We start from the raw sequence: 11,309 nt of genomic DNA, 5'->3' as shown, positions 1-11,309 counted from the left end.
TTACGTGTTAATCTATTTCATAAGACTGCTTCATTTCATTAAAAAAACGTCTTTACATAACACACCGTTCAAAAGCCAAGGCGTACCTCTCGACTTTTCGAAGTTATTTATTGTGTATTGTTCAACATCGTTCGCTTTAACGATGAAGGAAAATATTCTGAGGAAATCTACATACCTAATATTTTTAAAGGTATGTGAAGACAGCATGGTCCTTGGCCCTAACCCTCTTAGTGATCTATCACTATCACTCCTCTAGGAGTCCCCTGCTCAGCTGTGGATATTACATAAGCAGGGCTGGCTTTATTATCATCTTTGCAACCACCTATGTACATAATATTAAATTTAAATATTAATTTGATGTGCTCGCATCAGGTGGCTCGGTTCGAGGCGGAGAGTCCGGACGAGCTGGCGCTGGCAGAGGCGGCGCTTGCGTACGGGTACGAGCTGCGCTGTCGCTCGCCCGACGAGGTGGAGGTGGGCATGCGCGGCGAGGTCACCAAGTTCAAGGTGCTGAGGGTTCAGCAGTTCGACTCCAACAGGAAGTGCATGTCCGTCGCCATGCGGATGCCGTCTGGACAGGTGACGTGTTATTTAATCTTGCCAGTAGTGGTCATATAATAGCCGACAAATGTTTCGAGCACACACCATATGATGCGGTTTATTTTGTGTAACACGGTTTACATACGCGAATCACAACCTATAGTACAAGGTATGATCCCGTGTTGCAGGTGGTGGTGTACGTGAAGGGCGCGGACAGCACGGTGCTGGCGCGCTGGCGCCGATGCGCGGCGGCTCGGCGGAGGCGGCGGCGTACGAGCGCACGCGCGCGCTGCTCAGCGAGTACTCGCGCGCCGGCCTGCGCACGCTCGTCATGGCCAAGCGCACCATGCAGCCCGCGCTGTGGGAGGAGTGGCTCGCCGGCCACGCCTGCGCCGCCTCGGAGCTCGGAGAAGGTTAGGATTGGCTCGGGTGCGTGCGTGTGTGTGTGGCGCGGTGTACATGAGCGCGGCGCTGTGCAGGTCGAGCGGCGGCTGCGCGAGTCGCTGGCGCGGCTGGAGAGCGCGCTGTCGCTGGTGGGCGCGTCGGGCGTGGAGGACCGGCTGCAGGACGGCGTGCCGCGCACGGTGCGCGCGCTGCTGGACGCGGGCGTGGTGCTGTGGGTGCTCACGGGCGACAAGCCCGAGACCGCCATCAACATCGCCTACTCCGCCGCGCTTCTTCGACCAGACCGACCGCCTGCTGCAGCTCATGTCCAGGGACAAGGTATGCAACACTAACAACTGCTATGACCGACCATGCCAAAATCAGAAAAGCAAGTCAAAATATTCGAGGGTTGCCGGGATTTGTTCTTTAGTCTATGCTCGTTAACTGTTCGTTGTTTACATGTACCACGGGGCGACTCACTTTTGTCCAATTTGTAAAACCTCACCCTCACTATTATTTAATTGTGCTCATGACTTGTGTCGTTTATTGTACTCTGAAACATTTTGTTAGCTGATGTGACGAAAAACATATTATAAAAACACATACTCTCCAATTATATTATCTTGTAATATATCAAATTATAACACATCCGTATAACATCGTTCTAGCTGATTTTCTAACCTAACCTAACCCATCTGAAATTGATTGTCAGGAGCACGCGGAGTCGACAATCAAGAGCTACTTGGAGGGCGGCGATGATATCGTATATACATATATTAAAATACTGCGTGAGGTCAAATTTCAAATGCCTCAAGTAATTGTCAAATCATTGCGATAAGTCGTAGCTAAGCAAACGTTTCGTCTTAATTAATGTAATCAATGTGACTCCAGAAAAACGATAATGCAAAAATCAGGGATCCACGAAATTCATATTAGCAAAAATTTACTTAAGACAATAGCCAGCATCGTACATACTATTGTTCTTATAACGAATAATTATGTTATTGGATTATTTGACTTAACCAATAATGAACTGCATAGTGCATACTAACCATTACTGTAATATTTCAGGCGGTGAAAGAAGAGCTGGGAGTGACTACGTTGGCGATCGGAGACGGCGCCAACGACGTGTCCATGATACAGACAGCTGACGTCGGCGTGGGTACGTAAAAATATTAAAACAACTAATACTAGTAAATTATTATTCTGAATAAAAGGGAATTGTAGTACCGGACTACAACATTTGGACTTAATGTTGCCAATATTTCCAAGTATCTCTCAAAAGGTCGGCATAGTCGATACTCTCTATCTCTCTCTCTATGGACGTGACTCCTTTCCCATCAACAGTGGAAAAATATATTAAAAATACCTAATTTATTAGCAATGTTGCAGGACTGTCGGGCCAAGAGGGCATGCAGGCGGTGATGGCGGCGGACTTCGCCTTATCCCGGTTCAAGTACATCGAGCGACTCCTGCTCGTGCACGGACACTGGTGCTACGACCGGCTCGCGCGCATGATACTCTACTTCTTCCTCAAAAATGCCGTGAGTACTAAAAATATTGCCGAATTAAGTTACCTTTTTAAGTATTCGTTTTAAATAAGGGCTGATTTCAATTATAATTGATTTTCAAATCAATCGCGTTTAGAGATAATTTATTTTATTCGATTTCTCGGAATCAAGTCAAAGATAATGAACATGCGATAGGAATTATTTATTGATCTAGATTGATAGTAGTGTATTAAGGGAATGTATAACAATATTGTTTGTCAATATTTTCACGTTAAACTTTATAAAATAAATAGTTTGTTTTGTTCACAGACCTTTGTGTTCCTAGTGTTCTGGTACCAGATATACAGCGGGTACTCGGCCATGGTGATGATCGACCAGATACATCTGATGGCGTACAATCTCATGTTCACCGCATTGCCACCTATCGTCATCGGTAAGGGCTATCTTTAACGAAGTATATATTCAAAATTATGTATTAACTGTCGATTTCAGCAAGAAATAAATTTACCGCCATTTAAATAAACGATCTCATTCGTTTTTTTAATCCATTGCTTAAATTGACCAATCAGAAAAAAGTTTTCTTGATACCACTTATTTTTATTGGTTTATTTTCGTGATCTGATCGAACATTAAGATTGGAATCATACATTGAAAACGGCCCGTACACATTATACAAAAATATCAATTAGTGTTGTTAGTCGAATATATAATAATGATATAATGTTGAGTATATAAAGAGATGTGTTGCGTGGTGCGCAGGCGCGTACGACCGCGTGGCGCCGGCGTCGCTGCTGCTGGAGCGCGCGGGGCTGTACTCGGCGGCGCGGCCTGGCCTACCGCGCCGCGTCGTACTGGGCCGTGCTGGCCGAGTCGCTCTACATCAGCGTCGTCGTGTTCTTCACCGCCGCCGCCGCCTACTGGGGCAGCGCCGTCGACCTCTGGCCTTCGGCGTCTGCTGCATGACCTGCTGCCTCGTCATCATGCTGGTCTTACGTCGCCATCGAGACCAGGAGCTGGGTCAGTACTCACTATGCATCATGTGAACTATCGATAATGCCGGGGTGTCAGATACTCATTTCAATATCGATATTGAAATGAGGTTGCATATTGCGTTTTTTTTAATATTAATCGGTTTAAAATATGACTTAGGGCAATACATATTGGATCATAGGAATCAACGTTAAACGTTACATCATCTAAAAAGTTTATATCTTTTATCCTCATTAAAAGTATAATTGTGTTTTCAAGCAGCTCTTCTACATGAAAGTAGTAAGTGGCGGTATTGGTTTCGTAGTGTGCCTTCTGCAAATGAAATGCTTTATGCCCTCTGTCTTCACTCATCATATCACTTAGCCATGGTGTATTTTGTGCAATGTACAAGTGTGGCAATTACTTAGAAATATTGTTTACATTGTCGATATTACGAATTCATGAATTAAATACTACACCAACACAGCAATTATGAATAAACACAATATTATCGATAAGAAATATCGATTTATATCGACAATGTAAAGTTTATCTTCAGAAAAACAATATGTTTTCTGACAATAACTATAAATTCCTCAGACGATAATCCAGTTGTTCGCGCTAACGGGTTCGCTGCTCTCGTTCTTCATCCTGACGTTGGTGTACCAGTCGCTGTGCGTGTCGTGCTTCAACCTGCCCTCCACCTACCACGTGCTGCAGAACGCGATCGCGGACCCGGTGTACTGGCTCGTCTTGATACTCACCACAGTCGCCGCGCTCGCGCCGAGGTATTATCGATTATATATGATTGGTATAATAGAAATTGAAAGTTTTGCATTTGTAATATGATAAGTCGGTGACATCGTGTGTGCAGACTGGCGTACCACGGCATCCGCAACTCGCTGCGGCCCGGCACGCTGCGGCGCGCGGTGGCGGCGCGGCGACGCGGCGCGCGGGCGCGCCTGCCCTACGCCGCGCACTACCGCACCGCCAACGCGCACGCGCACGTCTACAGGTACCGCCGCCACTACTACATGCCCACTCTACACTCGTACACACATGTCCTATCTAAGGACAAAGTAATCGCTTAATGCCCTGTCGTCTTCCATAAAACAGCTTTATTGTATTTTTATTGAATAGCCATCTCTATTGCTGCTTCAACAAATTTTTTTTATAGATAAATGTGAAAATGTCAAATACTAAGTGGTAAATTATACAAAACTGTATACAAGGCCGACTTACGAGGAAGGCCTGCACAAGAGGACGTCGGACGTGTCGGCCGTCACCTGACCCCGCGCGCCGCCGCGCTACAACTCAGGCTGTGATCTGTCCTAGATAATTAGACTAATGCATGTCACATGCGCTTTTATGGAACAAAGCGGGACCAATGTGTCAGCTCGTGTGGGCGAGCTTCGGGCCGAGTTCAAACGTCTACTGCCGACCACGCAAACAAATTATTGTTATTATTGTAATATTACACATATTTATATCACCTCACTAAACAATTTTCTGATATTTACATACCCATAGCTAGTATACGACGGCAGCACTGTTTGAATTCACGTACAATAACTAATGCGGCGAGATTGAACTTCCATATCGTCGCGTGTTAATATTATTGATCATAGTTACCTTATTGCATATTTTACGAAATTGTTCTTTCTAGTCTTCATAATACATTGTACTTATAGGTTCGTTCATATGCGCCGACATGTGTCAATACATGAGAGTGTGAACGCGTCGCTCTCCAGGTGCTGTTACAATAGATGTTAGTGATGTTCGGCTGTATGACGAATAATGAAGCGCCCATCACGCCAAGTGTTCGATAGATCTGCCAACACTAACGGTGTTATTTAATGTAATTGTAGCATATTAATTTTAATCAGTATTGTGCGTGTCGTATGTGCTTTAACGGTGGATTTAGAAATGGAAAGTGTATTAACAACTGTATTACGGTAATGTGTTAAATTATATATTTTAGCTAAGATTGTATTACTCGTCACGAGCCTTTCGATAAATTCATTGTATGCTTATGCGATCGATTATTGCCTAATATTGCATTTAAAGTCTATACGAAACTATATTTCATAACTAAATCCACGATGCAAACCGAGATACCGGCACTTGTATATGTTAACTTGAATAGTTGGGGCGTGTGTATATCGATATGTGGTAGGGAAACGATTGTATTACATTGCCAACGTTCAAATGTGTATTGTACACCCGTAAGAGAGTGATATAAAGAAACGTGTGATTGATGATAAAATCATGTATTTTTGTAGTTGAATTAAGTAGATTGTGATGTCGTTTGGCTTCCTTCTGATCGTAATTTGTAAAGTTATTTATTCGATAGCGAGTACCGCTGCCTTGCCTGCGAGACTCGCCCGTCGGGTCGACACGTTGTCGCGAGATGAACTGGCACTACAGATTTACTTTCGTTTGTATGTGAATAATTCCATGATTAAGTGACGTTTTTTATCGATAATTTTTTAGTCGAATTAATATAGTCGATTCGTCGAATTCTCTCGGGATTAACATCGCTTATAAAGCTGTACGCGTAAAATATTTCCGCCGCGTTTTACCAAGTCTTCTAGTTTAATGCATACTTACAATTACATTCCATTATTTTGTACAAATGACATTGCGTATTTATATCAATTTCGATTAGTATACATCTGATTTAAAGCAACAGCTAATTAGGGCTCGCACACACTAAGCTGTCAGTCGCGTATTAATTTTACATCTGACTTTTGCTATGACACCGTGCTTAGGCGTTATGCGATGCGCCTAATTCAAATATCTGGTGTGTAATATGGCATTATACACTTAGCGTCTTCTTAAGCGTTAATTATGAATACTTTTCAGTTGAAGTCTATGCCAAAGATATTGAGTGGACATTTTCAATGTCTTATCCAGTTCGATGAATTATATAGAAACATCTGGTAATCTTTACAAATTCTCTTCAACTTGCTTTCTCAAATCTTGTCCACATAAAATTTTGGAAAACATACACTAAAATGACTTTAGCAAGCCAGTATAAACACGACCTTGTCGAGTATCAACAATGGGAACTTAATATAATTCTTCCCTAAAATAGCATATGTTTGTCTCCTTAAAGATAAAAAAAAATACCAATAAAAAAAAATGCACGCTTATTAAAAAAAACCGCATATTCCACTGTTTACTTTTTGATTATTAAATGATACATATCTCCGTATTTCTACGCGAAAATGCCGGTTAGTATAGAGCGTTAGATGGATCAAACCCGCGCGTTACAATAACCCTCGAAGTGCCTTGCGTCGCCCGGCGCGTCTCGCGACACCGACAGTCGCTCGACTCAATGATTCCTAAAAGAATTGACTATTTTACTATCGTTTCTAGTTTTGTACATAGAGACAAATTATATATTTCTATATGAATGATCATTGTTAAATGTACAGTAGGTTATATTTTGATATAAAAACAATAAAACAAATCTTTGTGTAAATAATTTGTATAATATAAGACTGTTGTTTATTTAGAGCCTTTAATTTGTTCAGTTAAATTCGACTATGTAGGGTATTTGTGATTGAACATGTATTTTCCAGTCATTGCGCTGATATGCTGTTTCCTTCGGTTTCTTGCCATAACAATGTAGACTCTAATTAAGCTAGTATTATATTCAATTTGCTTGTTACACTGTATTACAAATGATTCTAAATAATATATGTATTGAAATTTATTTTACACACAATTCACGTAACTACTTCTCTATCTGTGCTAATTTGATATAAGTTTGCTAATTTTTGTACTCCAATTTTATCTCCAGTTCCTTTAAATCATGGCCACTTCTTGTATATTGTTTTAGAATTTGTAAGATCACCTGTCATGTCAGTAAAGCAACAAAAATGATTATTCATAAATCACAATCGATACTTTACTATGTCTTCTAAATTATATCTTCCCTTTAAAATATTAAGCGTAATATAAAACGTGGTCAATTCTCGTTTAAACTAAATGCATTTATTTTGTGATATCGTCTAAACAAAAATTGTATTCCACTGAGCTTCAGCGTAGGAATGACTTGAAAATACATATTGCATTGAATATGTGTTGTTTTATAATAATAACAAAATATTTAATTTCATTACAAATTTTGTTTTATTTCTTATCCATGTCGTACATGTCTTTTTAAACGTGAAAACATTCCAAAATAATTTGTGCATTACAATAATTTTCTCTTTCACATGCTGATCATTTTATAAAGAAAAATTGTTGCAAAAATGACTTTACCCATGTTTTTACTTTTATTATCCCTTTAAAGTAATATAGTAACAGTACTGTATATAAATCAAGTTTTTTATCAACCTCCCTTCTTACATACACCATAGATAATAAAAAAAAAAACAATCTCGATTATATATTCACACAGCTTTAAGTGGCGCACCAACATGACTAGAGCTCTGCAACTTCGCCCTAATGTACAATACCTCTTATATAACAAAAGAAAATGACTTAATATGAGAAGTACGTATAACTATTAGTATAAAAGTCCCAAGAGGTGCAGTCAAAGATACAAAAGTACCTGCAAATGAAATAGTAAACATTTTCCATATTAACAAAGCGGCGTCATACCCTTCATTACTCAAAATAAAATAGAAGTCTAGTCTTCCATAGAATTTAGGCTAATAAGAATACATAAAACTGCCTTTAATCGAAGTATTACATTGAAACTACACATCTTGGAATTTATATAGAAATGTGGTTGATTTCGGAGTCGGTTGAAGATCAAATAACATGAACCTAAATTCGATTACTAAATTAATCCCAACAATAACATTTTTGTTAGAATTTGCTAAATAACTCTGGTTTTATAGCCAACGCACAGAATGAAAATGAAAGTACATTTCTTTATATCAGTAAAAATAATATATAATGCACATCACACTTCAAAAACGACCGATTTCAATAAACTATCCCGATCTCAATCTACTATCCGTTCTCTAGAATAAAACAATCAAACGAGGTCTTGTAAGCATAACAACAAGTCGTTATTTCGATTGGTAAATTTTACGATGGATTGATAAAAGCGATCGGGATCGTTGTTTGAACACGGCCGTTTACAACAGCTATAATAGTTTACCAAAATAGTCCTTGAAAAATATTTAAAAATGAATTTCAGTACATATCCATACAATAATAGTTGTACACCTTATGACAACGTATGTGGTATTTAGAATAAAATGTGAGGTAAAATATTCACAAAATATAGTCGAGGTCCTTTATTCGATATGGTACAGATAACACAATATTATTTAAATAAGAAGATATCGCCGCCATCTTACTAACCAACTCGTAAGCAAACTTCATTCTTCGTTTCCTTCAACTTCACGGAAAATTCTACGGCTAGGAAAAACATGTTAAATTTGCCTCTATATGCCACGTGACCCGAATAAGTAAGAATAATTATACTTTATTATAGTTTTCTGCAACACCAATTACAATTAATTTTAATAACGTACATTCTTAAAATATATACATTCCAATTACTGACGATTACATTCTCTGATCTGATCTGGTCATCATCATCATCATCATATCAGCCACAGGAAGTCCACTGCTGAACATAGGCCTCCCCCAAGGATCTGATCTGGTAGTTCTAAATTATTACGGTACTGGATATCTTCTCATTTAAATAACAACATTAAAGCATACCCGAGGATGCACAGGTTTTTTCTGTGCCTGAAAATAATAATAAATAAACAAATGGATTACAACTATCTATCAGGTGACAGTAGAACAGTGTCTCCGTTAAAATTAAAAGCATGTGAAAAATTAAACAATAGGCCTTAATACAGTTACCTGCAACTTTTTAAGTTGCGTCTAATATTAAACTATTAATTTGAAGAAATAACATAGTTAAATGAATGATGTAATCTAGCTGAAATCTTTGCAATGTAGTTCTGAATTCTTTAGGATCAGTATTTACAGACAAAGAGAACTAATTCAGTATCAATAAATAAGTAAACTTAATATCATAAATGTCTGCTTGGTTCTGTGGAGATTTATTCGAATACCATTTGTATATGAAACCATATAAGGTTGAATTTCATTAGTCATCTGGCATCTATAAAACTATCCACCCGCGTTGATCCTTATTGGCTTTTCGAAATAATACTAATGAAAACATTGCAGTTTATATATAATAATATTAACGCCTACAGTTTCGCATATAATATTATGTTACACTAATAACAATATAGTGACCACAAATATTAATAACTATATAAATATAAATGATGACCACATAGTATACATTCAAAGTTAAAGCATAAAATTAACGAAAAAAAACAAATAAACTTGTTGAGAATACTATTAAGTACAGCAAATAGCAATGTTACATTAAACATTTTAGTAGGCACTTGTTATTAGCAACAAAATATTTGACGAAAACAAACATTTGAAATGTTTATTTATCCCATGAAATAACAAGTCAATTAGACCTAGATACGCAAAAAGGTCCAGCCCACAAAATAACGCTTTTAAAAGAGTGAAGAATGAAATTTAAATCGTATTTTTGCTCATTAATATTCTATGTTATATTTTGTTAATAAAAAGTACAAATTAACATATTATGACTGAGATTTTTTTACTAATGGAAAATATAGAGCTTATAGACTAGAACTAATTTGGCTCATTTTCGACTATACTGTGGGTTGGATCCTTTTTGTGTATCTACGTCCAATTTTAATACAGATAACTTAAGGCGCTACAATCGCAAAACGACCACTTGCCCCCCCTTGGAAAACAACATGTTAAAACAAAATTAAACATCATATTTCCTTATTACCTTTGCTTTGACTGTTTAAAATTTAGATAATTTGGATTACTTATATGAAATTCATAACGAAATGCCACTACAGCTTGACTCAGTACATCTTCTAAAGTACACATATATTTAATTTACAACCAACACTATTAAATAGCCAATTAATTAAGGAACATTGTGATTTTTTACACTTCACTGATTTTATAAAGATATTATTCGTAAATCATTGCGTACTTCCCGCCTGTAACTCATGCGCCGTTAATGTATCGAACGAATGATAAAAAGGTTTCTTTGCTCGGGGTTGGCTTTATTTTAATGTTTTTTTTTACCATAAGTTTGAAGTTAGAAATGGTATGGTTTATTAAGATCGGCCATATAAGCTATGAACTGCGATGAAAGACGAATATTTCCTAACAACCATCGACAACCAACAAATATGTTTTAAGCAAAATCTTTACGTTACACATAAAGTACGCATGTACAAATTCAACTAGTCGGATCCGTCGTTCGTAAACTGTTCAAATTAATTTTAATAATAAAACACACTTTACGCCTCTTTGAAGTGGTAAGCAGAGGTGCAACCAAGATTACTTTACATACCGCCTGCAAGATGTGACAGAGGGCGACACTATCTTTTAAAGTTATTGCTTCTTGGACCTGCTAAGAGACTTAATTGTACCCTATAGGAATTACCTACTTTCAAATAGCGGACCCTCGCCCCCATCCACCACCCAAACCAATGCATACCTAAATATGTATGTAATAAAAAAATTATTTGTGAAATAAAAAAACAGTGTGACCGAAAATAAGTTGTAGATACGAGAGACGTTTATCGAGCCACGATGGTAGAATTATGGTGACCCGTCTTACTGGTCGTTTACCGACTAATTCGAATCGCGACACTAAGAGCCGACAAGTGTATGGCGGAGCGCAGCACAGAGATTGTTTTACTGTCAAACTAATATCGACATCGTCTTTATAGAAATAATATTCAAAATCAATTAACACAAGGTAATGCATTATTTCAATGCCGATGTTCAAAGATCAATTAATAAAATAGACAATTTAATCCATCGAAAACTAAAAAGATGGAGTTG

At 38.1% G+C, this 11,309-nt stretch overlaps 1 pseudogene; it reads left to right on the top strand.

The window, feature by feature from the left end:
- Nucleotides 1-342: 342 nt before the first annotated feature.
- Nucleotides 343-4,694, top strand: LOC119193038 (annotated as a pseudogene).
- The last annotated feature ends 6,615 nt before the right edge of the window (nucleotides 4,695-11,309 follow it).

This window comes from Manduca sexta, unplaced genomic scaffold, assembly GCF_014839805.1.
Source record: "Manduca sexta isolate Smith_Timp_Sample1 unplaced genomic scaffold, JHU_Msex_v1.0 HiC_scaffold_3547, whole genome shotgun sequence".
Lineage (NCBI taxonomy): Eukaryota > Metazoa > Arthropoda > Insecta > Lepidoptera > Sphingidae > Manduca > Manduca sexta.
Note: the sequence above shows the minus strand (reverse complement) of the source record. Positions and strands in the feature narration are given on the sequence as shown.